The 27,679-nt window shown below is 40.4% G+C and overlaps 1 protein-coding gene across 7 annotated transcripts in view; it reads left to right on the top strand.

Moving 5' to 3' along the window:
• The window catches only part of LOC105466835 (platelet-derived growth factor receptor-like protein), a 359,309-nt gene that overhangs the window by 312,161 nt on the left and 19,469 nt on the right, over nt 1-27,679 (top strand). For 5 of the 7 annotated variants that reach the window (XR_011624564.1, XR_011624565.1, XR_011624566.1 and 2 more), the window contains one exon: nt 21,728-21,861. The exons of the other annotated variants lie outside the window; for them this stretch is intronic. The gene's annotated coding sequence lies outside the window, so the exon portion shown is untranslated. The remainder of the gene's footprint in view (nt 1-21,727; nt 21,862-27,679) is intronic. 7 annotated transcript variants of the gene reach the window in all.

Here is a 27,679-nt window from a genome sequence, read left to right as displayed (position 1 = left end):
CATGATTGCTCTTGCTTACCTTTTTAAAATTTTATTTTTAACTGACAGATGTTAATTATACATATTTATGGGGTACAACGTGATATGATGTTTCAATACATGAACACATTGCGAAATGATCAAATTAGGTTGATCCATCATCTCAAATACTTATAGTATCTTTGTGGTGACAACATTTAAAATCTAGCCTTTTGAATTATTAGCTGTAATTACCATGCTGTGTAATAGACTACCAGAACCTTTTCCTCGTAACTGAAACTTCACCCAACATCTCTCCTTTCCCTGTCCACAGCCCCCTGCCCCACCTCCAGCCTCTGGTAACCACCATTCTGCCTTCTACTTCTCCTTTTCCTTTTTACTTTAAGTTCTGGGATACATGTGCAGGACATGCAGGTTTGTTGCATAGGTATACATGTGCCATGGTCGTTTGCTTCACCAAGTTTTAAGCCCCGCATACATTAGGTATTTGTCCTAATGCTCTCCCTCCCCTCGTCCCCCAGCCCCCGACAGGCCCCAATGTGTGATGTTCCCCTCTCTGTGTCCATGTGTTCTCATTTTTCATCGCCCACTTAAGAGTGAGAACATGCGGTATTTGGTTTTCTGTTCCTGTGTTAATTTGCTGTCTACTGTCTACTTCTGAGTTCAACTTTTTTCAGATCCCATATGCAAATGAGATAATTTCATGTGGTATTTGTCTCTCTGTGCCTAGCTCATTTCTCTAGGCATGGTGTCCTCTAGGTTCATTCATATTATTTCAAATGAAAAGATTTCCTGCTTTTTAAGGAGTACTAGTATGGCATTGTGTGTATATACTGCATTTAAAAAACTCATTCATCTATTGATAGGCACTTAGGTTGTTCCATATCTTGGCTATTGTGAATAATGCTGCATTGAACATACGAGTGCAGATAACTCTTCAACATACTGATGACATTTTCTTTGGATATATTCCCAAAAGTGGGATTGCTAGATCATATGGTAATTCTATTTTTAAATTTTTGAGGAGCCTTCATACTGTTTTCCAAAATGGCTGTACTAATTTACAATACTACCAACAGTGTGCAAGGGTTCCCTTTTCTCCACATCCTCATCAACACTTATCTTCCATCTCTTTGATCATGGCTAATTTAACAGGCAAGCGGTAATATCTCATTGTAGCTTTAATATACATTTCTCTGATGATTAGAGATGTTGAACATTTTTTAATATATCTGTTGGCCATTCTTATGTCTCCTTTTGAGAAATGTTTATTCAGCTTCTTTGTTCTTAAAATGGAGTTATTTGTTTTCATGTTATTGAGTAGTTTGAGTTAATTGTATATTTTGGATATTAACTCCTTATCCAAAATTAACCTACACAACTGTGGCCAATTAATTTTCAACAAAAGTGCCAAGAACACACAACAGGGAAAGAATATTCTCTTCATTCCCTTTAGTTGGTAAAACTAAATATCCACATGCAGAATGAAAATTGATCCACATCTCACCATGTATATGAGAATCAGCTCAAAATGGGTGAAAGACTTAAACTTAAGATCTGAAACTATAAAACTACTGAAATAAAACATAAGGAAAAAGCTCCATGACACTGGTTTGAGCAGAGATTTCTTATATATGACCCCAAAAGCACAGGCAATGAGAGCAAAAATAGACAAATGGGATTGCCTCAAACTAAAAAGCTTCTGCACAGCGGAGGAAACAATCAACAATGTGAAGAGAGAGCCCACAGACTGGGAGAAAATGTTTGTAAATCATACATGGGGTAAGTGCCTTGGCTACCTCTTTGATATCATTTCCCATCTTTTTTTCCGTCTTCCTTCAGCTCCAAGCCACATAGGCAGGCCTTTTTTTTTTTTTTTTTTTTTTTTTTTCCCCTGTTCTTAACATCCTAAGCTTTTATCTGCCTTGGGGCCTCTGTGTTTGTTATCTCCTCTGCCTGGATGCCTGAACTCAGTAAGGTTGGCTGCTTCTCTTAATTTGGCTAACTCAGCCCAGAGAAACTCTTCTTGCCTTCCCTATTTAATATTTCCTTGCCCCTTCCTCAAAGACACTGTTATATGACATTCCATTATTTTCTTCATAGCTGTAATGATATCTGAAATTATAGGTATGTATTTATAAATGAGAGTAGAGACCTATTTTTATTGTATATGATTTTCCATCCTTGTCGACCAGAAGGGGGGCTGGCACCTGGTAGGTGCTTAGTACATATCTACTGAATACTTACTGTGTGGCAAATATTCCTCTAAATACAGCAAAGGCACTAACTCATCTGATTCTCACAACTCTGTAAAAGGACTACTATTATGATCCCTGTTTCATAGAAGAAACTGAGGCCCAGAGAGGTGAGATAATTTATGTAGGGTTATACAGATAAGTTGAGAAGCAGAAATCCTAATTCCAGGGTCTATGACCTTAACCACTGCACTATACTACTTCCAATCAGAATCCCAGTTTTGGAAAAGAATTGAGTATCATTTGATCATCTCACTACCACCAGATGCATAGATAATGCTCTGTGACATTCCTTTTGAGGCTTCCTAACTTCTTGAATGCTCTGGTGGCAGAGTATCCACTTTCTCCTGGGTGGACCCACTCCATTATGGTATGTTAGTTTTTCCCTTATGTTGGGATATACTCTGCCTGCTTATAGCTTCTCCCCCAGAGTTCTGTTGCACCTGTTCAGCTCTCAAGAGGATCCAGCCCTCTGTGCCTCAAGGAAGCGCATCAGCAGTGACAGGGTTATTCTCCTGACCTTTCTCTCCTACAAGCTGAATAATGCCAGATTCTTCCAAGGCATGGTTTATCTTTCTTTCTCTGCAAGGATATTCAAAGCCTCTGCTCAAGACATATATGGGTGAATTCATTTTTTTTTTTTTGCTCCTGTACCATTTGGGAGCTGTGGGCCGGACATGAATTAGTGGAGTTTCTAAGCCCATCTCATCTGATTTCCCTGAATCTCATCTCCCAGCCAGGGTGGTAACAAAAACCCATATGGCACAAAAGCAATTCCTTCTTGGGACCGTGGGGGCTGTTATCTGGTGCTCCTTGGATGATGCTATTAGCATAACTTACAGCTCCCATTCTGCCTTCTCAACCTGAAACTGCGAGCATGGGAGAGGCTGATAAAGAAACTGGCTTATATATGCCTTTCCTTTCATTGCTGATATGCTTGTCCCTCGTGGGTTTCTTGCGGAATAACAGAATTGTAAAGTGAGGAGAAAAGTTATATCATTGGATTAGAGAATATAGAGTTCCATTGTGAAGAGCTGTCTGGGGGTTGCTGATTCAGGGTGTGAGGCAGGCTGCATTTACAGACAAAATAAAATATTTGTGCCTCCCCACCCCCCCCAAAAAAGGCAACTTGGTATAGATGAGACTGGCTGACCTGTGCATAAATACCAGCTCTATTTATTTGAGATACTTTGTCTCTCTGATCTTTAAAATGAGGAATTGTACTTATCTGAAACAACTGTTATGAGGCTTAATTACATTTTGGTGTTTTGTGTGCCCTAAGTCCTCAATACACATTGGTTTAGATTTGTTGGACTTTACTGAGGTTTCTTTTAATTGCCACAGGTTCATGTTCATGGGATTTAAATCTCTATCCCAGGCATCTGGCTAAACTTGCTTGTTAAATGAGGTGGTACCATAGAGAGGCAGAGAAATTTCTAGTAATGACAGTTAAATATGCCTGGTGCTTACAGTTTTGTGGAATGTTTTCTCACTTGCAATTTCATTTCATCCCTGTGACAACCCTATTAGGTAAGGGTAATTATTTTACATTTCGCACATGAGAAATCTAGGACACAGTAAGATTATTTAACCTGTCCAATATCACAGGGTTAGTGAGGATTTGGTCACTATCGTAGCCCAGAAGACCTGGAACAGGGCCTCGCCTTGAACTCAGGTCATCTGATTTTAAACTCCATTCTGGCTTTCCTTTGACTCTTTTGCTGGACTTGTAGAACTTCGCATTCTGTTACTCATCTCTGTGTTTTCCAGATTAGTGCCCAGTACACAAAAGGCACCAAATAGGCATTTGAATTTCACAGAATTGAAACAAGTTTTAGCAACTGTGGGTCATACATGAATTTTGTAGGAATGAGCTTACTTAGTCCCAGTGTACTAAATAAGACAACCTATAAATGAGCTCCCCACACCCATCCTAGATCTTACAAAAGGTTATTCCTGCCTCCATTCTTAGCTTATTTCTGTCTTGGACTGGAGCATTCGAAACTCCTACTATAAGAAAAACTGTGAAAAGAGATGGCTTGGCGGCAGAATCTGTGTTTATGTAAATAGAGGAAGAAAAATGTGAGCATCAGACATTGCTTAGAAAAGTAGCATTTGGTAGTCGGGAGGGTGTAGGTTTGGAGATCAGTTTCTGATCCAAGCCATATGGATCTTGATAAACATAGATCTCTATGTATCCATTCTTGACTCTAAGGCAACCAACCCATTCCATATGTGGCATGGCCAGCACTAGTGACAACAGACTTCCAGCCAAATCCTTAGCTTATTATCTCTCTTGACCCATCTGTTTTTTACCTTTCTAGCACTTGGCACCCTTACCTTTTCCCAGCCTCTCCAGCTGCTGACCCCTTGCCTCCTCTTCCATTCATGGCCTCTTCCTTGGGCCTGACCCTAGGCACTACTTCTCTGGTTCTGACTTCTGCCTTCCATTGCATATTAGGGTGAATCTGTTTCTTTTTTTTTTTCTGGCTACCCTGAGAAACACACACCTTCATGAGAGTAATTTCCTCCAATTAGCCCTGTTTCTTCAAAAAGGAATTGACCTTGTAGAGACTTTGTTTCTAATGTGCAGTACCTCAATTCATTCATGCCTCTATTTATTCATACCTTCATTCAATCAGCTAATACATGTCGATTATCATTTACTTGCTGCACACACCAGTGCTGGTGTACCATGTGACTAGATTCCAGTCCTTGCTTCGCGGAGCCTGTTACACAGAAGGGGATATAGTGTAGCATGGTAGTTAAGAGCATGTGAATGGATGTGTGTTCTAAACATGGCTCTGTTGCTCACTGTGTGCCTTTGGTCAAGATACTTAATCTCTCAGAGCTTATTTCTCCATATGTAAAATGAGAATATTGCCTAGTAGAATCATTGTACTATTAAGTAAAATTATCCATTATCCACACTGTACACACAGTAGATGTTGACTATTGTTTTATTAGTGAGGGACAGATAAATAACATAATTAGAATGTAACATTATCAATGATATAATAGGGAACATATTAGGTTAATAATAGGTCCTTATCCAGGTTTCAGAAGGTTTCTTGGAGGAAGTGATATCCTAGCTCATACCTTAAGGGTGAGCATGAGTTAGCCATGTTAAAGAAACATGGAACATTTCCAGGGAAGGGAACAGCATGTGCAAAGGCCTGGACAAGAGAAACATCATGGCAACATACATGTAGTTCAGTCAGGCTAGAGAAATATTTGAGAGTAAGAAGTGAGAGGTAAGGCCAGGGTCTTGCTTCCTTCCTTTTATTCTGCCTCTTGTGGCTTCCCAGGCCATGACCCCATCTCATTACCCTACTTTTCCTCTTTGCACAGCTGTGATTTGCTAGGGGCAAAGGATGCTGAGTGGAAGTAGTTTCCCCTTGATGACTTAATTACATAATTGCTGATGCAGGTGCCCCGTGGAAAACTTAGAGCCATATTCTATTTAGGAACATTTTAGCCTTACACAGCAGATCCAGCTACTATGATTTGCCTCATTACCTATTAAGAGGACATTTGCATGGACTTAAATGGTTTCCTCACCTTGTTCCTGAGAGATTTTTCCATGACTGGCCATTTGTCCAATAGCAGGCAAGTTGGAGAAGTGAGCAGGAGGTCACTGAGGCCTGCTTTTAATTGGCTTCTGGTAGAAACACAGAATGTCAGGCTGGGAGACACTTTGTGGGTCATTTCTACTCTACTATGTCATGGAAAACTATGAACATTTCAATCCTAGACCCCAGAAATGATAGGGTATAGAAAAAAGCTGAGGCTAGTGAAAGGAGAGTGATGGCAAATGATGTTGACAGGGAAAAAGTGGTTGCAAAGCTGTTAAAATCTGCCTCTCTGATCAGCTGCCTATGGGAAATATGTCCGCCTCTGCCCCAGATTCATGCACCCCCAGCAGACATTACTAGCAGTTGGAGCACTATTCTTTTGAGCCCAGACAGGGCCTCAGAATTCTTCCAAACATAGTGCTGCAGAGGTTCATGGCTGGGTATGTGGAGTTGGCACTTGTAACGAAACACACTAACTACCCTGAGAGCCTCTCTTTTTATATGCAGGGAATGTCAGATCCATCAAAGATAAGTACTTTATCCAGTGTAAACATGCACATTAATGGCAGACCTTAAGTTAGAGTATTTTGCTCCTGACCCAAATCCCTGAAAGAATTTCCTCTCTTTGAAAGGTATCACGAAGGCCAGTTAGATTATTCTTTCCAAAAAGTATGCTATCATGACGCTCTCCTGCTGAGCATCCCTCAATAGCTTACCATTTCCAATAAAATAAAGTCTAAACGTATCAGCAAATCATTCTACATTTTTCACATCTTGAGCCCAGCTCTATTCAAAAGGGATCCCCACCCCTTTGTTTATGCCTTCTCATTCAACTCGCATCCATGGGTCCTCTAAAGCTTGGGTCAAGCCTTTCAGCTTCTCTGAAACTGGCCAATTCCAATCCTATTTGTCTTCTTCCCCTAAACAATTCTAATGATTACGGTTCAACCCACATAACTTATTGGCATTTTAGAGGTTTTAATGGTGGAAAATGACATATGGCCAATATTACTCTAGACCCCAGTTACCCTGGCCCACTCTGAAAGAGCAAGCCACACTTAAGAGGTGACCTTTTAGTGTGATAGATCCTTCTTACCTGCAAACACAGCCCACCTAGGATCCCAGAATCTTGGGACCAATCTGATTAAAATTCCATTAGCTTGAGTTGTAGTGAGTAGGGGGCAGTGAGTGAGTAAGGGGGCTTAGAGAAATCTCCTTTTCCCTTAAGGCCTGCAGTTAACACACATTATCCCTGCCCTCCCACCTTCTAATTGCTACTTATATGATTTTTCCAATCTATTTGTAGGGCAGTATCTAATTAATTAAAGTAATTTGAATTAATTTAATTGAACAAACACCTGTTTGTCAAGCACTGTGTTTAGAGTTGGAAATACAAAAATAAACAAGACAAGTATTCTTTTTTTATGCAGCTTGTACTCAGGTTGGGTAGACAGATAAGATACAAGTAACAAATAATGCCTTTCTCATCTAGCATACTGTAGGGGGACACAGTATATACTCAGTAAACATTTGTTATCTTCCCTTATTCAATACCTATTTGGATTAGTATCTACAGGGTATAGTTGATGGAGGTGTGTAACATTTATTCAAGTATACTTACTGAATATTGAAATATCCAGCAAGTATCTTTTAAATTAGATTCATAGAGGCAGTTAACAAAGATGGTCCAGGAGCATGGAATGCAGAATGATGTAGCCAGGAGTTGGTCCCATGCTTCTAACTGCAACTACATTTAGAGTACTGCATTTGCATTCCATGCTGGACCCCACGCTGGCAAACTACAGACAGTGTCTGAGGGAGGGTAACCAGGTTGGTATGAAGTCTTTTCATGAAAACTTGAAAAACCTTTGAAGGAAGTAGAACTGTTTTGGAGAATAGTTTGAGACTTCAGTTGATAGGCAATGGTGGTGATATGGTTTGGTTGTGTCTCTACCCAAATCTCATCTTGAATTGTAGCTCCCATAAATCCCACATGTCATGGGAGGGCCTGGTGGGAGGTAATTGAATTGTGGGGGCGGGTTTTTCCCATGCTATTCTCGTGATAGTGAGTAAGTCTCATGAGATCGGATGGTTTTATAAAGGGGAGTTCCCCTGCACACACTCTCTTGCCTGCTGCCATGTAAAACAGCCTTTGCTCCTCTTCACCTTCTGCCACGATTGTGAGGCCTCCCGAGCTGTATGGAACTGTGAGTCCTTTAATCTCTTTTTCTTTATAAATTACACAGTCTTGGGTATTTCTTCATAGCGGTATGAGAACAAACTAATACAGGTGATAATTGTTGGTTGTAAACATTTGAAGTGCTACTACATGTAAACATGATTTTTTTTGTTTTGTTTTCTGGGCATCCAAGAAGATGAAACTGGAATTAGCAAAAATGCCAAGAGGGAGCCCTTAGTTTGATTTAAGTTGTTCCCAAATGAGACACAAGGTCTTGTATGGATGGAGGCTCCCTGACACTGGAAAAATTTAAGCAGAAGTTGCTGAGTTTGTTGTGGGCATTCAAACATTAAAAAGATGTTTTTTTCAGCTTGTCACCAATAACTATGTTAACTTTATATTTGATAATGATTTGTTATGAGGATCATTATTTTGTTTCATGGTTTAGAAAGCATTTTTATGTGAATTATCTGATTTGATTTTCACAAAGACAAGTTTTGAACTACTCCATTTTACAGTTGGGCAAACAGACTTCAGGAGTCCAATCATCACTATTCACAATGGAACTATGATATATGGCTTATGGCTCCACAAACAGCACTTTTTATTGTTTAAAAATGCTTAGACATGCTTGTTGATGCTACAGAATGCTTGCTGACAAATTCTTTGTGTCCTATATATCCTTGACTTTTCTCTTTTTTGAGAGGGTCACTGTTGCACACCTCTCATCTTCTGATCCAACATCTATATGCTTGCTATTGTAATGCCTGTATGTTTCTTGCTGCTTTTTTACTTTTTTCCACATTTAAAATATATATTTGTATATGCATTTCCTCTCCAGAAGTTACTAGGCATATTTACTGGTTGATCTAAGAGGTAGTACTTAAGGGGCCAAACATATGGAATTATTTGCATCATGCCTAGAGAATTTCAACTTTGTGTTTCCTCCCATGATGTTACTCCAGTGTTTTCTTTATTCATTCTTCAAGGGTCAGCCTAAATCTTACCACTTCTTAGAAGCCTTCTGCGACCTTCTTAGGCTACAAAGTTTTACACAGTTTTAGTATTTATTGTGTACCTTATTTATCTTGACTATTTATCTTGACTTGTGTACATTCTATTCTCACATACACTTGTCAGTTACATATTCTTGCTGGAGTATAAAATCTTCAGTGGTGTGTTTTTTTTTTTCTTTTATATACTCCAAATTTCTTGCCACAATGTTGAGCACCTAGGAATGTTGAATAACTACTTGATGATTTTTAGTTGACCTCCATGGGCTTTAATTCTTCTCATAGATAACATGTTAAAATATATTTTCTGTTTACCCTAAAGAAACAGAAACAGTATGTACCTTTGGCTCTAGGTCCTCATTATCTTAGGTTTGGATCTTGGCTTTGCCACTTTCTAGAAATGTGACCTTGAGATGGTTTCTTCACCCCTCTAAGCCTTAGCTGTAATGGGGATCATGATTGTATCTACAATTAAGGGACATCATGAAGGTTAAATGAAGGAAAGAAAAAAACATTTGTTTTAGCACAGTGCCTGGCACATAGTTAATGCAAAATGAACGTTAGTAGTTATTGTGAGTGCTGTTGTTATTCTTACCACAGGATCTGTCAGATAAAATGACCTGGATTTGTTTAAATGATTTGGTGCTCTGAGTCTAGGGATGTACACTAGTAAATCAAGAGACCTATTTTAGGTATGTATGTATACATTTGTATGCTCGTACTTATTTATTTATTCCTTGCCTTGTCCTAAAAAGACTTTAAGGCAGCTTATTAACATGCACAGCGTATAGCAAAGTAAAGTAAATTTTAAAATAAAAAACGGTGCAATAGGAAAATCAAAGAAGAGAAAAGCAAAACTTAGAAATAAAGACAGTGTATAAGATACATGCCATCAGATATTTTGCCCCTAATGGAGGTAGGCTACAAATCTAGTTTTAAATTTCTGAGAAGCAAAGAGTAACACAGGATTAATTACCCAATTTACAGTGCACAGGAGGTAAAAACAATCGAATTGCTTATAAAAAGTGTTAGGATTCTTTCTAGTGGGATTAGAGAGGATTTTCCTATGGCTCAGAGAGGAAGCTATGCAATGCAAAGAGCAAAATTTTTGTGGTGATTTTCAAATATATCCACATTTTTTTTTGAGATACCTCTTTTTAAAGATGGAAACATAGGTGTTCTAATTCTCCTCTCCTTAATTGTTGGACATCTGATGTTAGGACATAAAAGGGATTGTGGCTTTCTTCTTATTCTTTCTCTGGGATCATTCACTCTGAAGGAAACCATTTGCCATGTTGTAAGGATGCTCAAGTAGCTCTATGGAGAGGACCTTGTGTTGAGTGATTGAGGGCTCTAATCAACAACCGTGTGAGAGAATCATCTTCAAATAGATCCCTCAGCCCCAGTTAGGTCTGCAAATGATGGCAACTTTCTTCAGTGTCTTGACTATGAGAGACTCTGAGCCAGAGCCACCCAGCAGAGCTACTTCTGGATTCCCCACCCTCAGAAACTGAGGAGATAACACATGTTCATTGTTTTAAGCTGCTAAGTTTGGGGATAACTTGATATGTAGAAATAGATAACTATTACAATTCTCAACACTGCCCCACAGTGATCACAGTGAGGGATTTGATGAGGACACTCTTCACAGTGACCCTCAGTTTATGATGAGTGCAACTTATGTGCAAAATGGTCAGGCTTAAGCAGACCTAAAAAAGTCTTTGAGAGCTTCCAATTTCATGAGGGGAGAAAGACACACAGCCCATTAACCATAATGTGAGGAGGAATGGATAAATCTAAATTAAGGCACAAGTAACAAGCTATGGGAGCTTAGGAGGGAGCATTTAATGTTATTGAAGATTTTATGAAAGAGGTGGTATTTGGGTTGGGTCTTGTAGGATGGCATATTAGAATTTCTTTAAGGAATTCTTCACTTAAGTTTCTCAAGAAACAGACTCTGAGATGAATATTTGCATGTAAAGAGTATATGGGGGACTATTTTTGGGAACCGCACCTGTGAGACAGTGAGGAAGCAGGATTAGACAGAAGTGGGTGTTAGCCTGCAGTTTAGTTGCAACAGAGGCCTCAGCCTATTCTGTGGTGAATTCCAGAGTTAAGATGATCCTTCAGAATTGTATGGAATTGAGATAAGGGGTTGGCTTTTATCTTCTTGAATTGATTAATCAGATGTGAGCTGCTTCTTGGGAGGGGATATAACCCTGGGTGAGACAGTTTCATTTGGTTAACCACATTGCTAGACCATCAGCAGGTAGCATTCCTGGCCACTAAAGGTGTTAGCGCTTCAATCCTAAAGAAGGGTCAGCGTGGCACACTACAGCACACATTCTACTAGCTTAAGCTGACTTTGCAATCATCAAAGTTGGCATCATCATCATCATCATCATCACCATCACTATCATTATTTGTGGTGATGGCTCACAGATCTGAAAACACAGTGGATTGGGCTAGTTTTAAAGGATGGCTGAATTCTGAAACTCAAACAATGTCATCAGTAATATACCTATGTCTCGGGACTCTATGTGCCTTCCTATTGGCTTTATTCATATTCTCAGTTTGGCACAACTGTAGGCTTACCTTCTGCCAAACTAGCATCTCAGTGGAAAGAGATCCCTTTCCCAGAATTGCTAGCAAATTCCTGGGCTGATGGTAATAGGCCTGCTGGGGTCACCTGCATATCTTTGAACAAATCACTATGGGTAGGTGAACATGGGCTCTGACTGGTCAAGTGTGGATTATGTACCTATTCTGGAACCATTTCCACCCAAACCACATGGACTGAATTGCATAAGAAGGGTAGACTGTCAAAGAAAACTTAGAGTTACTAATTTTGTTACCCAAAGAGGGGGCAGGCAGATAAAAGTCCTCCACAGGTAGATGGGATGTCAATGAGAAGTAAAGAGAGAGAAGGTCCTTCTAAGCCAAGGGACTAGCTTGAAGAATGACATGGAAATGTTAAAGCATATGGCTTGTTGAGTGACTGGCAAATAGCATAAGCACATTCAGTACATAAAAATATCTGTCTCCCCCAATACATATATAGATCCATATTCCTTTAGTCGAGGGAAGAAGAATGCATTGTGAGTGATAAATTATGCAGATAATATTTCATATGCACACAGAGTCCAACCACAAGAGACATCGTGCTCCCCTGGGAAACCTGCCTGAAAGACAATGGGCCAGGAGAAGGAAGAGGGCAGGAAGAGAGGAGTAGAATGAGGTCTGGCAGGTTTTGCTTGCAGCTAGGACAAGGCTGAATGAGGCAAAGATTTTCCCTGAGGCTGTTCCTCATGACCAAAGTGGTGTGGATTGGCTGTGGCAGCCTGGGCAGCCAGCTCTGAGACAAATCATGACAGAGTGTGGACCTGATAGGAATTTATGTCGCTCTCTGAACGGTGGCAGCTTTGTTATTATCAAGGCAGCTGGGAGTGAGTTGTTTAGCATATTCAAAAGGTCACAGTGCCTAGGAGAGCGCACAGGACAAGGAATCAGGAGACCATTCCTGGGCCACTCACATCTTGTAGGGATGTGGACCAGTCGGTTACTTCATCTGTAAAAAGACAGTGATGAATGCTTAGGTAGGCCCCTTCTAACTTGGTGTCTCTGGATATAAGGAGACACAGAATGGTATAATTTGATGGAGAAAAGATGACTAGATATGGCAGTGGCATACCTTTCAGGGACAGTAAATGGAGGCCCCAAGGGGAGGGCATGGACGTACAACAGGAGTGTTTGAGTTCAATCAAGTCACTGGCCTGTCAGGTAGTTTCTGATCTTGCTAAAAGAGGTCAAAGAGCCTTAACCACAGCATTGACTATACAGGAATAGAGCTAGCAGACAGATAGTTTGGTTGTGTTGCATCATTTGAAAAATAAAAAAAAAGCCCCATTTGGGTTATATTTTTTATGGTTATATAAAAATATATTAGCAAAGCTGGGGTTTGTACTCAATCTTATGACACTGCCTTGCTTGATTTGAACATAATTTTCTCCACTAGGGGATTGCACAGTACCTGCTAATCAAGTTAATTCATCCTTCCTGAACTACAAGAAGTTATAGAAGAAAAATTAAAAGAAAAAGAGTTATGTAGGCAGATGTGAGGGGTGTACAGAGCGTTCTGGGACAAGTGGAAGGTAGAATATGCCTGCATCAGGGAGATGTATTTAATTCACCCAAGTAACAAGACACAGTGTGTTCCAAAGAAAGAACACCAGACACCAGCTTCCCAAAGCATTTTTCATGAAATATAAATCCTAAAAAAATCCCTGGGCATTGGTAAAATGTGTTTCTCACTCTGGGAAACTTACAAAGAATATGAAAGACTCTGAGCTTATTAAATGCTCTAATAAGTCCTGTAGCAAATAAACCGGCTTAACTCTGTTTAATCAAGTATCTCTTCAACATATTTGACTACTGAAATTCTTCTAACTTTTAATTTTTGTACCTAATACCTGTTAGCATCCTGTAGAAAATGCTTTGAAAATGCTACAATAGATAAATTATATGAATTTGGGAATTTCTCTCTTAATGTCAGCTTCTTTCTATAAAATTACACAATTAGATTAAATGTTTTCCTTAATTCCATTAAGATCCTTTGATTCTAATTGTTGCGCATTGGTGGCAGAATTAAAATTAGAACCAAGGAGACAGCTATGGTTTGAACATGTCCCCTAAAATGCATGTGTAGAAAACTTAATCTTCAACTAACAGTGTTGGGAAGTGGGGCCTAATGGAGGTGTTTAGGTCACAAGGGCTCTGCCCTTAAGAATTGATTAATTCCCATTATAAAAGGGCTCGAAGCTGGAAGTTCAGCCCCTTCTTGCTCTCTGTCACCCTCTCTTTGCCCTTCTGTCAGAGTGTGACGCAGCAAGAAGGCCCTTGCCAGATGTGATTCCTTGATCTTGGACTTTTTCAGCTTCCAGAACTCTGAGCCAATCAATTTCTGCTCATTATAAATTACCGAGAGTGTGGTATTCTGTTAGAGCAGCACAAAAGTGGACTAAGGCCAGGCAGGGTGAGCTTCTCCAAGCTACCGTTGTCTTTTGCCTGGACAACTGAAATAGCGTCCTTGCTGGTCTCCCACTTTCAGTCTCATCCTTCCCCAAACCACCAACCAGACTTCAATCAGAGAGAACTTCTAAAATGCAGATAAGGCCATCTCACATTGCTGCCACCCAACCTTCAATGTTCCCTCCAGGTTCCTATGCAGAGACCCTGAGACTTTACGTTATACCAGGAAGCCCTACCTAAATATATCACTAGCCATCAGTGCACAATGAAATAACACATTTTTAGGCCAAAATATAATTATTGTATAGTAGAAAGGGAGGACATCAGAAATAAAAGTTTTCTTAAACGAGATGGATACCCAAGGTGCAGTTTGCAGAACTTCTGAATCAGAATCTGCATTTTAACAAGACCATCTGTGTGAACAATGATTTGAGAAGCACTATCTTAGTGACAATTGTTACTGTATGAATCACCAATGAGGCTAAAGGGTTAGGGATTTAATGCATAGACTTTAGAGTTAGGCCTGGCTTTTTGTTTAAGGTGTGTTGTGATCTTGGGCAAATTCCTTAACATCTCTGAATCTGTTTCCTCATCTGTAAAATAGGCGATAAAAGTACTAGTACCTAGCTCACAAATATATTGTGAAGATTAAATGATGGACTATTAGAAGCAGCTCCTATCACTGTGTTGGCATAGAACCCTTAATAAAAGTGTGATGAGTATATGGGGAAGCTGAAGACCACAGAGCAGTGTTACCTGTGGTGGGGTCCAGCATAAGCATCACAGTCTAGGGGCAGAAACCTAGTAGGGTTGAGACAAGGGTAGGAAATAGCAGTAAGATTGATGACCTCATTCACTGAGCAGTTACTGAGCACTCATGATGGGCCAGGCCATCTGGAGTGGCTGGGGCTACAGTGCTGACCAAGGCACAGTGCTTGCCCTCACGAAGCACACAGCCGGGCATGTCAGCCGGGCATCATCATCGAGGAGCATAAGTGCAACTGAAAATAGACTTGGCCGTGCTTTCTCCTTGCTTGGCACGGATCTCACTGCGGTAGAGCTTTGATTCCAGCTGATCCTTCTCCTTGGCTCTTAGTTCTCCCAAGAATTTCTCCTTAGAGAATGAAAAAATAGCCCCATTTTCTGCTCCTCCTTTAGGTATTATTTTGTCCATTTGAAAGGAGAAAAAAAAAAAAAAACACCCATCAGCTGTTTTGAATGGAAAATGTCTTTTTTTCCCCCTCTCCTATGTAAACTATATATATTTTTCAGGACTTTGTGGGTCACTGAAACCTCAGGATTTGTTTATCTCAGACGCTTGGGTGACCTCTTCAATTGCCGAGCAATCTGTCCTGTTTACACAGAGCTTGGCAGCCTCCAGGATGACTTCTCTAATAGAGATATCTCTCTCTTAGCCTAGCCGAGCTGGAGGCCCTCCATGGGTAAGGCTCGAAGGGAAGCGGGGAGTGAGGCACCTGTAGGAATGATGTCATTGCTGAGTTTCCCTTGCCCTCTGCCGCCCTCCAGATTACCAAGTTCCATGGGTGTGCAGAAGACAGTGTCGGTGCAACACAGCATAGCCTAGCCAGCGTAAGGAGGGCTCAAGGAAACTGCCGGCTGGCTTTTATAATTTTGATTAAGTAGTAGCATTTGTATAGGAAAGCTTTGTTGGAATTTTCCAGCAAACATTTTTGGGAGAATAGGGACTTGTCAGTTGAAAATGCTCTCTCAGATGCCATCTGACTGTGTTGGTGGCAAGGAACATCTTTCTGAGAGAGCCGGAGGGAATAAAACTGTTTGAGAGAAAGGCCACCCCCAGGCCAAGGAAATAGAATTCAGTTTTAAGTGAAGCCGTCTCCTAAATTATCTATCTGAGGACTTGTGATCAATTAACATTAGCAACATGTTCTTATTCTGACAAAAGGTAACAAACACAGGGAGGACTGGACTCAGAGGCTGACCTGAGATATAGAGGCCTTTTGGAGTGGGAAGTCAGGGTTGTTGACTTTACCGAGACAGGTAACACAAAGCGTGTGCATGTCCTGTGTAGTGTCTGTTCAGACATTTCGTTTCTTCCCTTTTTCCTTTTTTTCTAAACTTTAATTACCTTAAGTCCCTGGTTTCTTTTGTTTAGAAATGCTAAAGATATGAAGTCCTTTTTTGTATGATTTTAGCTGTGTGATTTGAGAACAAATGCTTAATCTTTTAAGTCTTCATTTCTCCATTTGTAAAATGATTAGTTTGGAGCAGGTTATTTCTAAAGATTCTTTCCACCTAGAATTCTGATTCCCAAGGATGCCAGATTATTTGACAACTACTTGCAGCATGTTGGCATTTAGCAATTAGTTGGCAGCTAAAATGAGTCAAGTAGAAATATTTTAGCTGAGATCTCAATAATGTCCACTATCTGTTAAAACAGAACCATGTTAGACTTTTGTTTAGTGGTGTGTGTGTGTGCGCGCGTGCATAAAGGTAGACACCAGTGAAAAGTTAGGGGGTAACTATGTAACAATTTATAGGGTAGGAGTGAAGAATACCTGGCATAATGCCATTATCCCATTTCTGATGCCCAAGGGCAGACATTGCTAATCGATCATGTCACTCACTTTTATGATCATATCACTCCTTTCACACCAGGAGGCCACTAAAAAAGCCATGATGAAATCTATTTGTCTCCCGTAGTCTGAGGCATAAAACCGATAACCCGAGTCTTATCAGCAACATTCTCTAACCCCTGGGATATTTGGAGGGTGTTCTCATTTGAATATTCATTCATTCAACACATATTTTTAAGTCCCTACACACACATAGTCCTAGCCAACTGTAGTTGTAGGTAATGGTGATAAGCAGAGGATGAAACAACAAAACTCTCATGGAGTTTTCATCCCAGTGGGGCAGAGGAAGAAAGAGAATAAAATGACATACAAAGTACAGACATACTTTACCTTATTGTGCTTTATGTTATTGCTCTTTGCAGATATTGCATTTCTATTTTTTTTTTTAATTTTACTTTAAGTTCTGAGATACATGCATGTGCAGAACGTGAAGGTTTGTTACATAGGTATACATTTGCCATGGTGGTTTGCTGGACCTACCAACCCATCATCTATGTTTTAAGCCCTGTATACATTAGGTATTTGTCCTAATTCTCTCCTTCCCCTTGCCCCCCACCCCCACTTCCCTGACAGGCCCCAGTGTGTGATGTTCCCCTCCCTGTGTCCGTGTGTTCTCATTGTTCAACTCCCACTTATGAGTGAGAACATGCAGTGTTTGGTTTCCTGTTCCTGTGTTAGTTTGCTGAGGATGATGGTTTCCAGCTTCATCCATGTCCCTGCAAAGGATATGAGCTCATTCTCTTTTATGGCTGCGTTTTGTGTGTGTGTGTGTGTGTTTAAAAAATTGAAGGTTTGGGCACCCCTGCATGGAGCAAGTCTAGTGGCACCATTTTTCTAACAGCATGTGCTGACTTGAATCTCTGTTATATTTTGGTAATTTTTGCAATAATTCTAAGTTTTTCATTATTACATCTGTTATGGTAATCTGTGACACTGGATCTTTGATGTTACTATTGTAATTGTTTGGGAGCACCACAAACTGTGGCCATGAATGACGAACTTAATCACTAAATGTCATGCGTGCTCAAACTGCTCCACTAGCATGCCGTTCCCTCATCTCTCTCCCTTTCCTCAGGCCTCCCTATTCTCTGAGACACAACAATATTGAAATTAGGCTGATTTATAACCCTACAGTGGCCTCTAAGTGTTCAAGTAAAAGAAAAATTTGCACGTCTCTCACTTTTTATCAAAAGCTAGATATGATTAAGTTTAGTAAGGAAGACATGTCCAAAGCCAAGATAGGCTGAAAGCTAGGTCACTTTTGCCAAACAGCCAAGTTGTGAATGCAAAGGAAAAGCTCTAGAAGGAAGTTAAAAATGTTATTCTAGTGAGCACGCAAGTGATAAGAGGATGAAACAACCTTATTGCAGACGTGAAGAAAATGTGAGTGGTCTGGATAGAAGATCAAGCCAGCCACAACATTCCCTTAAGCCAAAGTCAAATTCTGAGCAAGGCCCTAACTCTTTTCAATTCTGTGAAAGGTGAAAGAGGTGACGAAGCTATAGAAGAAAAGTTGGAAGCTGGCAGAGGTTGGTTTATGAGATCTAAAGAAGTCATCTCCATAACATAAAAGTGCAAAGGGAAGCATCAAGTGCTGATGTAGAAGCTGCAGCAACTTGTCCAGAAGATCGAGATAACATCCTAACTGAAGGTGGCTACATAAAATAATAGATTTTCAATAGAGACAAAACAGCCTTCTATTGGAAGAAGATGTCATCCAGGACTTTCATAGAGAGGAGAAGTCAATACCTTGCTTCAGTTTCAAAGGACAGACTGATTCTCTTGTTAGGGGCTAATGCAGCTGGTGACTTGAAGTTGAAGCCAATGCTCATTCACCATTCTGAAAACCCTAGGGCCTTTAAGAATGATGCTAAATCTACTGTGCCTGTGCTCTAGAAATGGAACAGCTGAAGCATGGATGACAGCATATGTTTATAGCATGGTTTACTGGGTATGTTGAGGTCTACTGCTCAGGAAAAAAAAACAAAAAACAAAAAACATTCCTTTAAAACTATTACTGCTCATTGACAATACACCTGGTCATTCAAGAGCTCCACTGGAGATGTACAAGGAGATTAATGTTATTTTCATGGCTGCTAACACAACATACATTCTGCAGCCCATAGGTCAAAGTGTAGTTTTGACTTTCATGTCTTCTTATATAAGAATGGGATTTCATAAGGATATAGCTGCCATGGGTAGTGATTCCTCTGAGGGATCTGGGCAAAGTAAATTGAAACCCTTCTGGAAAGTATTCACTATTCTAGACTCCATTAAGAACATTCATGATTCATGAAAAGAGGTCAAAATATCCACATTAATAGCAGTTTGGAAGAAGTTGATTCCAGCCCTCATGGATGACCTTGAGGGGTCCAAGGCTTCTGTGGAGGAAGTCACTGAAGATGAGGTGGAAATAGCAAGAGAACTAAAATTGTAAGTGGAGCCTGAAGAGGTGACTGAATTGCTGCTATCTCATGATAAAGCTTCAGTGGATGAGGAGTTGCTTTTTATGGATGAGCAAAGAAAGTGGTTTGTTGAGATGAAATCTACGCCTGGTAAACATGCTGTGAACATTGTTTAAATGATGACAAATGATTTAGGATATTACATTAACTTAGTTGCTAAAATAGTGGGAGGGCTTGAGAGAAGTGACTCCAAATTTAAAAGAAGTTCTACTGTGGATAAAATGCTATCAAACAGCATCACATGCTGTAGAGAAATCTTTCATGAAAGGAAGAGTCCATCAATGAGGGAAACTTTATTGTTGTCTTATTTTTAAAAATTGCTGTGTCACCCTACCTTTCAGTAACCACCACCCTGATCAGTCAGCAGCTGTCAACGTTGAAGCAAGGCCCTCACCTTGCAAAAAGATTAGAACGCACTGAAGGCTTAGATAATTGTTAGTATTTTTAGCCATAATGTATCTTTAAATTAAGATATGTACATTGATTTTTAGGCATAATTCTATTGCACACTTAATAGACTATGGTTTAATGTAAACATAACTTCTATATGCCCTGGAAACAAACAAAAATCACGTGACTGACTTTATTTTGCTATTTGCTTCATTATGGTGGTCTGGAACCAAGCCCACAATCTACGTGGGGTGTGCCTGAATGTTTGGTGTTGGTAAGTGCTGGAAAGAAATCAGCAGAAAAAGGATAAATGGAGTAAGTGTATATGGGGTTAGAATTGAATTGCAATTTTATATAAGAATGTCACAAAAGGCTTTGTTGAGGTGAAATTTGTGGAAAGACCTTAAAGGAGAGAGATCGGGTGAGGATGGGAGGTTATCCAAGGCCGTGTAATTTTAAGGTTTCAGAGAGGAGCAAAAATTGTCTTTACAAGAAAATATTCATTAATGAATTGGCCACTTTAAAATTATCCCCATTCAAGAATTCTTTCCCTCTTAATTGTTTTCCCATCTATCATATCAATATTTTTGTTGGTCTATGATAATTAATAGATATTATAAACATCACATGATACAAAAATAAATCAAATTAGTTTTGAAGTAAAATTACCAATTATAGTAAAGATGATGATTTCATGAAGTTGTTGAAAGTTATGTTAAAAACGTACTTGAGTTATAAGCAAATAAGGATCCATCTGAATATTCAGTTAACAATTGAAGAAGAGAGAAGCACTGAGGATTAAACCCAATAAGCTCTTTCAAAGTAAATGTTTACCTGAAGGATTATGAGAGGACTTTAGAGAAATTTTTATTACTCTTAAATATTTTTTAAAAGATGACCCTGTTATTGACCATCTGTGAAAGTCAAATATGAAAAAAAGAAAAATCTTGCTTTGTTTTTTGGAAAAACGTATGCCAAAAATACTGACCATACTTCAATTACTCCTTGTTGCTTTGTAGAATTAGCATAGACTTAAAAATACCCTAAAATAATATAGACATAACTTATTTTAAAAGAGTTTGGTTTTATTTTTAAGTTGGAGTCCCAATTGAACATCTTCTGTTTAGTGTGCAATTTTAGGATTTGTCTTAAGTGGATTCACTGTAAACTGGTCCATTTTCATGACTAGTTAAATTCCCTTGAAGAGGCACAATAAGTTTGGACAGGTGGAGGGACTCACCCAAGGTCACATGGCCAGAAGGTGGCAGGACCTGGGCAATGCTATTTCTGTGTCTCCCAGTGACCAAAGTTGAATTGAAAGGATCCTCTGGTGGGTTCATAATATGAACTCACATGGGAAATCAGGGATTCTAGGCAGTTAATTGGCAAACCAGCTATTGATTTGTTTTTTGAAAGATTTTTTTTCTTTTAATAAAACTTTGTTATGTGGACATGATTCTGATTTAGAAGACATTCCTCATGGCTTATGGCAGTCTTCAAGGAGGCAGTGTTCTCTTACAAGGCCTGAAGAACAGAATGAAATGTGATTATTAATATTTATCTGCAGAAGATTGTAGTAATACCCTGAACACCTTCTACTCTTAGTGTATAGGTACAAGACCTCTAGTTCTGACTAGGAAACAGGGTAGATGTTGCATTCAATAATAGACAAGAAATTTTAGGAGCTATACTTTCTCTTTTACTCCTGGGGGCTCTCAGAGGAAAAATAGATGCTTTCTTAAGCTTCTGGCCTCTTTATAATATTTGGGGATGCCTTGCATTTCCTTATTTGACCTACAGCTTGAATCCCTATTGGTTTGAAGGAGCACTTGGGGGTTTTTGAATTTACATTTTGCTTAAATCCACATAGGGTGATACTTTACCTGCCATTTACTCCTAAATATAGATGGACAAGTAGATAGATAGATGAATAGACAAGACTGAGATTCCACAGATACCTAAACACTCACAGAACTGACTTTAGAGATCATCTGGTTTCCCATTTTCATTTTATATTGAAGTTGTACAGAGAAGGGATAAAAATACAGTTGGGTCACACGGCAAGGCAGTGACTGATCTCACACTAAAATTCATATCTTCTGAATTATGGTTGGGTGTTCTAATTCACCCCCATATAAATGTCATTCCTATATGCATATATGCATGAGTAGTCATATCCTGTGTTCATGATGTGTGCTAGCATTGTATTTTTTTTAACTGCATTCTAGGACCCAAAGAAGAACATATATTCTGCAGTTGTCTCCATAAAACTGATTACATGTGGTTATGGTTAAGAGTATGTCATACAGAGCTGTACTGAAATATATGTCCTGCTGCTTCCTAACTAGCTATGTGAAATTGGGTAAGTTTTTGAAGTTCTCTATACTTCCATTTCCTCATTTGCTAAATAAAGGCAATAATACTCACTTTTTAGGCTTGTTTTGAGGATTGAGATAATGGATGTAAAGTATTTAAAAATGCTTATAATTGAGCATGGATAGAGCTCAATAAATGTTCGCCATCAGCTACAGCAGAGGAACAACTGCAGAATCTTCGTCATCAGCATCATTAGCATCTTTATCATCATTTTGTTATTGTTATTGGTGAGCTGAAATCAAACCACTGAATGGTCCTTTGAGCACATCCAGTCTAACCTCGGTCTCATGACTTAATCCTATGTTTACCATCCCTGCCATGTGTTCAGCCTGACTTAGATTGAATACCTCTGGTGCCCGGGAACTCATTTCTTTCCAGAGTAGTGCATCGTAATTTCAGAGACAATTCTAAATACAATTAAACTGGGGTTTAAAAGTCTCTAATATTCAAAATAAATGGCCTGTCCCAGCATCATTACTCATATCTGAAATGATTTATATACCAATTACATAAGGAATTTATTTCTCCTGTTTCACATAAAGATTATGGATCAATTAGGTTCTTATGTTTTCCTTGTCTAAGAAGGAAGATTCTATGCCCAAACTTGGGATCTGGCTGACCAGGGAAGGAGGCAAGAGGCCTCAGCAGTTTTCATTTCCAACATGGTCTTTGTCACCAGCTGTGATCTGGGCTGCGGAGCCCCCACTGCTCTGCCAAGATACTTCTCTCTGAGCCTATCACTTCTCTTACTTTCTGGATATATTGCATTTGAGTTAGGTATTAGACACCTAAGGGGACAGAGCATTCTGTAGCTCAGTGTACAAGTCGGGGTAAAAATACAAATTTGAGAAAATCAGCCTAGAATTGGTATTTGAAGCCATAGGACAAGAGAAAGAGAGTTTGTAGTATACTGTATCAAAAATCCTCTAAAAAAATTAGCGGCAGCAGCCACTGGATTAGCAAACATGCCATTCAGATTTTCTTACTTTGTCTTCCTCCGCTTGAGAAAATATACATGGAGGGCTATGAGGATGCAAGATGTTGGTTGAAATCAATGACAGAGATGCTATCTTCTTTAGCTCAATGAGCTTGCAATCATCAGATGAGGGAGAGATGCACAAGTCACTAATTATAAAAGAGGGCAGGTGAAAATGGCTATGAAGTGTAGGTATTGGCATGTCCGGGAGCAGAGAACAGGGAGAGGTAGTTCGTTTGTTGGTTATATCAAGGAAGACATCACAGGGAAGATGCTATCTGTAGGGGAACTTGAATGACAAAAGACATTTTAGAGGCTAAAAAAAGGGTAGAAGGCATTCCAGGCAAAGAGAGACTAGATGGAGAATAGATTCAGAGAGGCAAGAAGAGCACACAGTAGGATTTCAAAACAGATTTGTGAACAGTATCCCAATGACACTGTTTCTAGGGCTGGCCATTTCTCCTTTGCCTGAAGGCAGCCTCGAAATAGATGTGTCCCTGTATTCTGAGGCATAGATCTTGCAGAGCCCAGGGAGAGTAGCTGGAGCCTTTCACCTTGTGCTGAGATTCGAAGGGCAGGGAAGAAACAAACTTCTCCCATGAGACCAATAATGATGACACTCAAGATTGTGGATTGCGAGCTTGTTCCAAAGGTACCATTGGGTATCCACACAGCCTCACAGTAAATCACCGTGCACCAGGCCTCACAGCACATTACTGGCTGGCCTGCTGTATTCTCTCTGGGCGAGCAAGGACAACAGATCTAGAAAGTGAAGTGCAGGTCTGTGGAAAATGTCAAAGCCAGATTGGCATCCTGTGGTGCCCATGCTCCTTACTCCCCAGATTGGGAAACTGAAGCTCTGAGAGAATAGTCACACACCCAGCTCATGTAAAGTAGTGGCAGTGAAGGCGCTAGAACATGATTTCTCTGATTTATTTTCATGCATGTTTTTTCTACTCTGCCTCACACTTGTTCTCTTTTCTTTGAAGTTCAAAATATTTTGCAGCCTCAACTTGTGTTTATCTCTACTGCCAAGAGACAGCTGCCGTTATCTGCCACTGTGATACCCCTGTCCCTAGCACTTTCCCTCCTCTCACCTTGCTCTCAGGATAAGCCCTGGACAAGTTGAATGCTAGATAGAAGCTCAATCTGTTCATCTCCCTGAGGAATCATGGCATCTTTATGGCTGTTCAAGAAAAAATTAGGCAGTGATGCTTATTAAGCAAGTATGGTAAGGAAGACTTCATTTGGGACCACCATGATAGGGGTACTGCAGCTGGGGAGTGGGATTGGGCTCAACTCTGAATACAGCATGGGCAAGTGGGATTGTATAGCCAAAGAGTAATGTAGAGGTTAGTGGATGGAAAATTACTAAGATAACACATGAGAGGTAAATGGGATTCTGGCTAAACCAACCTAACAAGATTCTTGATGAAGGCAGGCAAGGGTGATGAGGCATTCTCTGGGGGATGGAGGAGGATGAGGAACTCGGTCAGATATCAAGGGTGAGCAGATATCAAGAATGTGGGGGCTCTCAGAAGAGACTGTAACTATCCTTGGAACTTGATTTCTTTTTTTCTGTCTCCCCGGAAGCCAATGGATCCTTTTCTTCTCTCCAAGCTACTGTCTGAATTTCTTCTCAAATGATTTGGGGGCAGACAGTAACTCTGGCTTTTCTGTTCTCTCTCTTGGTCTCCTTGAAGCCTTCTAGGTTTACGGTTGTGGTAGAAATAGAAAAGGAAAGTGCTTTCAAACCTCAGGGAACCTGGGGTGTTGGGCAGTGTAGGATAAATGAAAGGGGTATGAGGTGAGGACATTTGAGATATGTTTCAGGGGCAAGGGAGTTGCGTATAAATTAGGAAGTCAAGTAAGTGGGCATCTATGAAAAGTACAGAGTCCAGCCTGGTGAGATGCAAGCATTCTTGACCCAGGCCCTGGGCCCCGGGCTAAAGGAAAGGGTGGTGTCAAAGCAGAAATTCACAGCACTAGGGGACATTCCCATAGTGGGTGGTAGGAGTGGGCACTTTTACCCTGGTGGACGGAGAGGACTGGACATGTAGGAGGGCTCTGCTAAAGGGTGAGAGCTGGGCCTGAGGTTTGGGTCTTGAGATGGCAACAGCCCAAGAAGCAGAACAAAGGCATGAGATCAAAGGAATAATAAGTAGCCTTAGAGTCCTCATTACCTGCATTGGCTAATCCTGGGTTCTCAGGTGGCCCTGACTAGGGGCTGGCAGGTTTCAGGAGCCTGAGGAAGGCTTGGCCTAGTGATGAGGGCTGATTGAATGGCCCCAGCTGTGAAGAGATGAGGCTGGGCTACTGGTGGTGTACCAGAACATCAAAGCCCTGAGTTTGAATCTAGTGAAACTAGGCTATTACCTCCTTACCTAAAACCCTTCAGTACCTCCACAACCCCACCACTAACCATGGGTTCAAATCAATGTCCTCAAGGCATTCAGGATACTTCAAGACTAAATTCTATAATCTTCTTGACTTTCCATTCCTGTTTATTTTATTTTATTCTTAAGCTATTTCTCTAGGTCATGCCTTTTCTTACCCCATCTTCCCAATTCTTCCATCTCAATTACTCCTTTTTAGCCTTCAAATCTCAGGTGTCACCTCCTCTGGAAAGCCTTTTCTCATTGTGAGTCCCCCTCAGACTAAGCATTTTTTTTTTTCTGTTCCTCTTCCCCTTCCTTTAATTCTCTGACATATTTATTTCATTGTACTAACCATACTAATTATAATTGCCTATTTATGTGCCTCTACTAGTCTTCCCCACTAATGTATGTTCCTTGAGGCCAGGGGCAGTGTTTAGTATATTTCTCATGCCTAAAGCAGGCTCAGCACATACTATTACTCAATAAATAACTGCTGTATGAATCAATGGATAAATGCATAAATGGCTTTGATGTAATATAACCTACATAGCTCCCCTCTGACTCAATTTACATAGCTAATAAGATTAGAATAAGATTCCCCATCCTGCTGCCTTACAGGACTGCTGAGAGGATCAAATTAGGTAATATAAACGTAAACTTCTGAGAACTTTAATGTAAAGGATTCTTACCATCTCATGCCTGCCTTGGACTGCCTGAGTGACTGTACTATCTTCTGCTTCCTTGTCAGTCTTCAGAGGAAGTTTTCCTCCCAAAGAAACTAATTCAAGTTTGTTCCCGATGAATGATGGTAAAGATCGTACTGATACTCTTCCTCCTACTACTCACTGTCCTATTTTCATGGAAACGGGCTGCCCCAGAAGAGAGGAGACAGTCAAAACGTGACAAGCATATTCTCCCTACTGATACCTCTGCATGCTGTGGTGGGTTGTAAAACCCCTGGTGTAGCAGGAAGGGGCCAGGCAGTGGGGTGGAGAAGAAGGAGTAATGATTTGAGATCCCAGGATCACAGGTAGGTAGTGGGATGAAGGCTATTTCCCACTGACATGTTAGATTTGTGTTCTTACCTAAAGAATACATGGTTGATTGGAAGTACCCTCCACTTCATACAAGGGGAAGTGGACTTGTCCAGATGAGACTTTAGCTGTACAATGCCAGGCAAGTCCTCTTTGCTCCCTGGGCCACACACATCTTCATTTGTGAAAGAAGATAATTATTATAACCAAAGTTTAGTGAGGACTGTGCTCCCAACTGGCCTCAGCTATGTGCTTTGTACAGATTCTCTCCTTTAATTCCATCCCATTCTCTCTCATCATTTTAGCTTCACAGAGAAGCACGAAGCTCAGAATGCCTGAGGCCTGGCTGTGGTCACAGAGCTGGAGAGGGGTGTGCCTGACTCCAAAGCTCTCACTCTCACTACAGTCCCTGGTCTGAGCACATGTCCTCATGGGAATTATATAACGGATGTTTAGGGGAATTTTGGAGGCATTATTATGAAAATGTAATTTATCCCAAATGACATATTTTTATATTCAGGAGAAGATAATGATGCTTTTAAAAAAAATCTGCAAGGGGGAGAAGGAACTTGATAAGATACTTTTGTTTAATCTGGGTTTCCTCTTGCTCAGAATAGTTATTTTAACTATGGAAATAGAGCCAGGAACAGTAAACATGAGGCCCCATTTTTGCCCAAATACATAGTAGGCACAAAAATGAGCAAAAGAAGTATTCTTTTAAGGATCTGAGACTCTCAAATGTGCCACAGTGTTTGACCTTGGACATGAAACTTAGTATAGTGATTAGACGCAGAGACTTGGAAACCAAATAGGCAGGAGCTAGACCAGTAGGGGTTTAGAAGGCTACTACTATGTAGTTGTCTTCATAAGGAGAAAAGGTACTGGGGCATGATGGCGCTGTTTCATTTCTTTTTTTTTTCTTTTTTTTGTTCTTTGAGACAGAGTCTCACTCTGTCGCCCAGGCCAGAGCACAGTGGTGCGATCTCGGCTTACTGCAACCTCCGCCCCAGCTTTAAGAGATTCTCCTCCCTCAGCATCCAGAGTAGCTGGGATTACAGGTGTCTGTCACCACACCTGGCTAATTTTTGTATTTTTAGTAGAAGTGGGGTTTCACCATGTTGGCCAGGCTGGTCTCGAGCTCCTGACGTCAAGTGATCCACCCACCTCGGCCTCCCAAAGTGCTGGGATTACAGGCGTGAGCCACCACGCCCGGCCGTGCTGTTTCATGTCTAACCATGAGAAATGATTTTAGTATGTGTTTTATGTGCTTGAAGTTTGTTTCGTGGTGTTAACCAGCCAGGCATCAGGTGCTTTAACTATAGTCAGATGACCATGGCCTGAGAGGGTGTGGAAAATGCTGGAGAGAGTTTCAGTCTGCACACCTAGGCTCAAATGTCAGTTCTGTCTGGTCTCCAG

The sequence above is a fragment of the Macaca nemestrina genome, chromosome 6 (genome assembly GCF_043159975.1).
Source record: "Macaca nemestrina isolate mMacNem1 chromosome 6, mMacNem.hap1, whole genome shotgun sequence".
NCBI lineage: Eukaryota > Metazoa > Chordata > Mammalia > Primates > Cercopithecidae > Macaca > Macaca nemestrina.
This window is presented reverse-complemented; position numbering and strand designations above follow the sequence as displayed.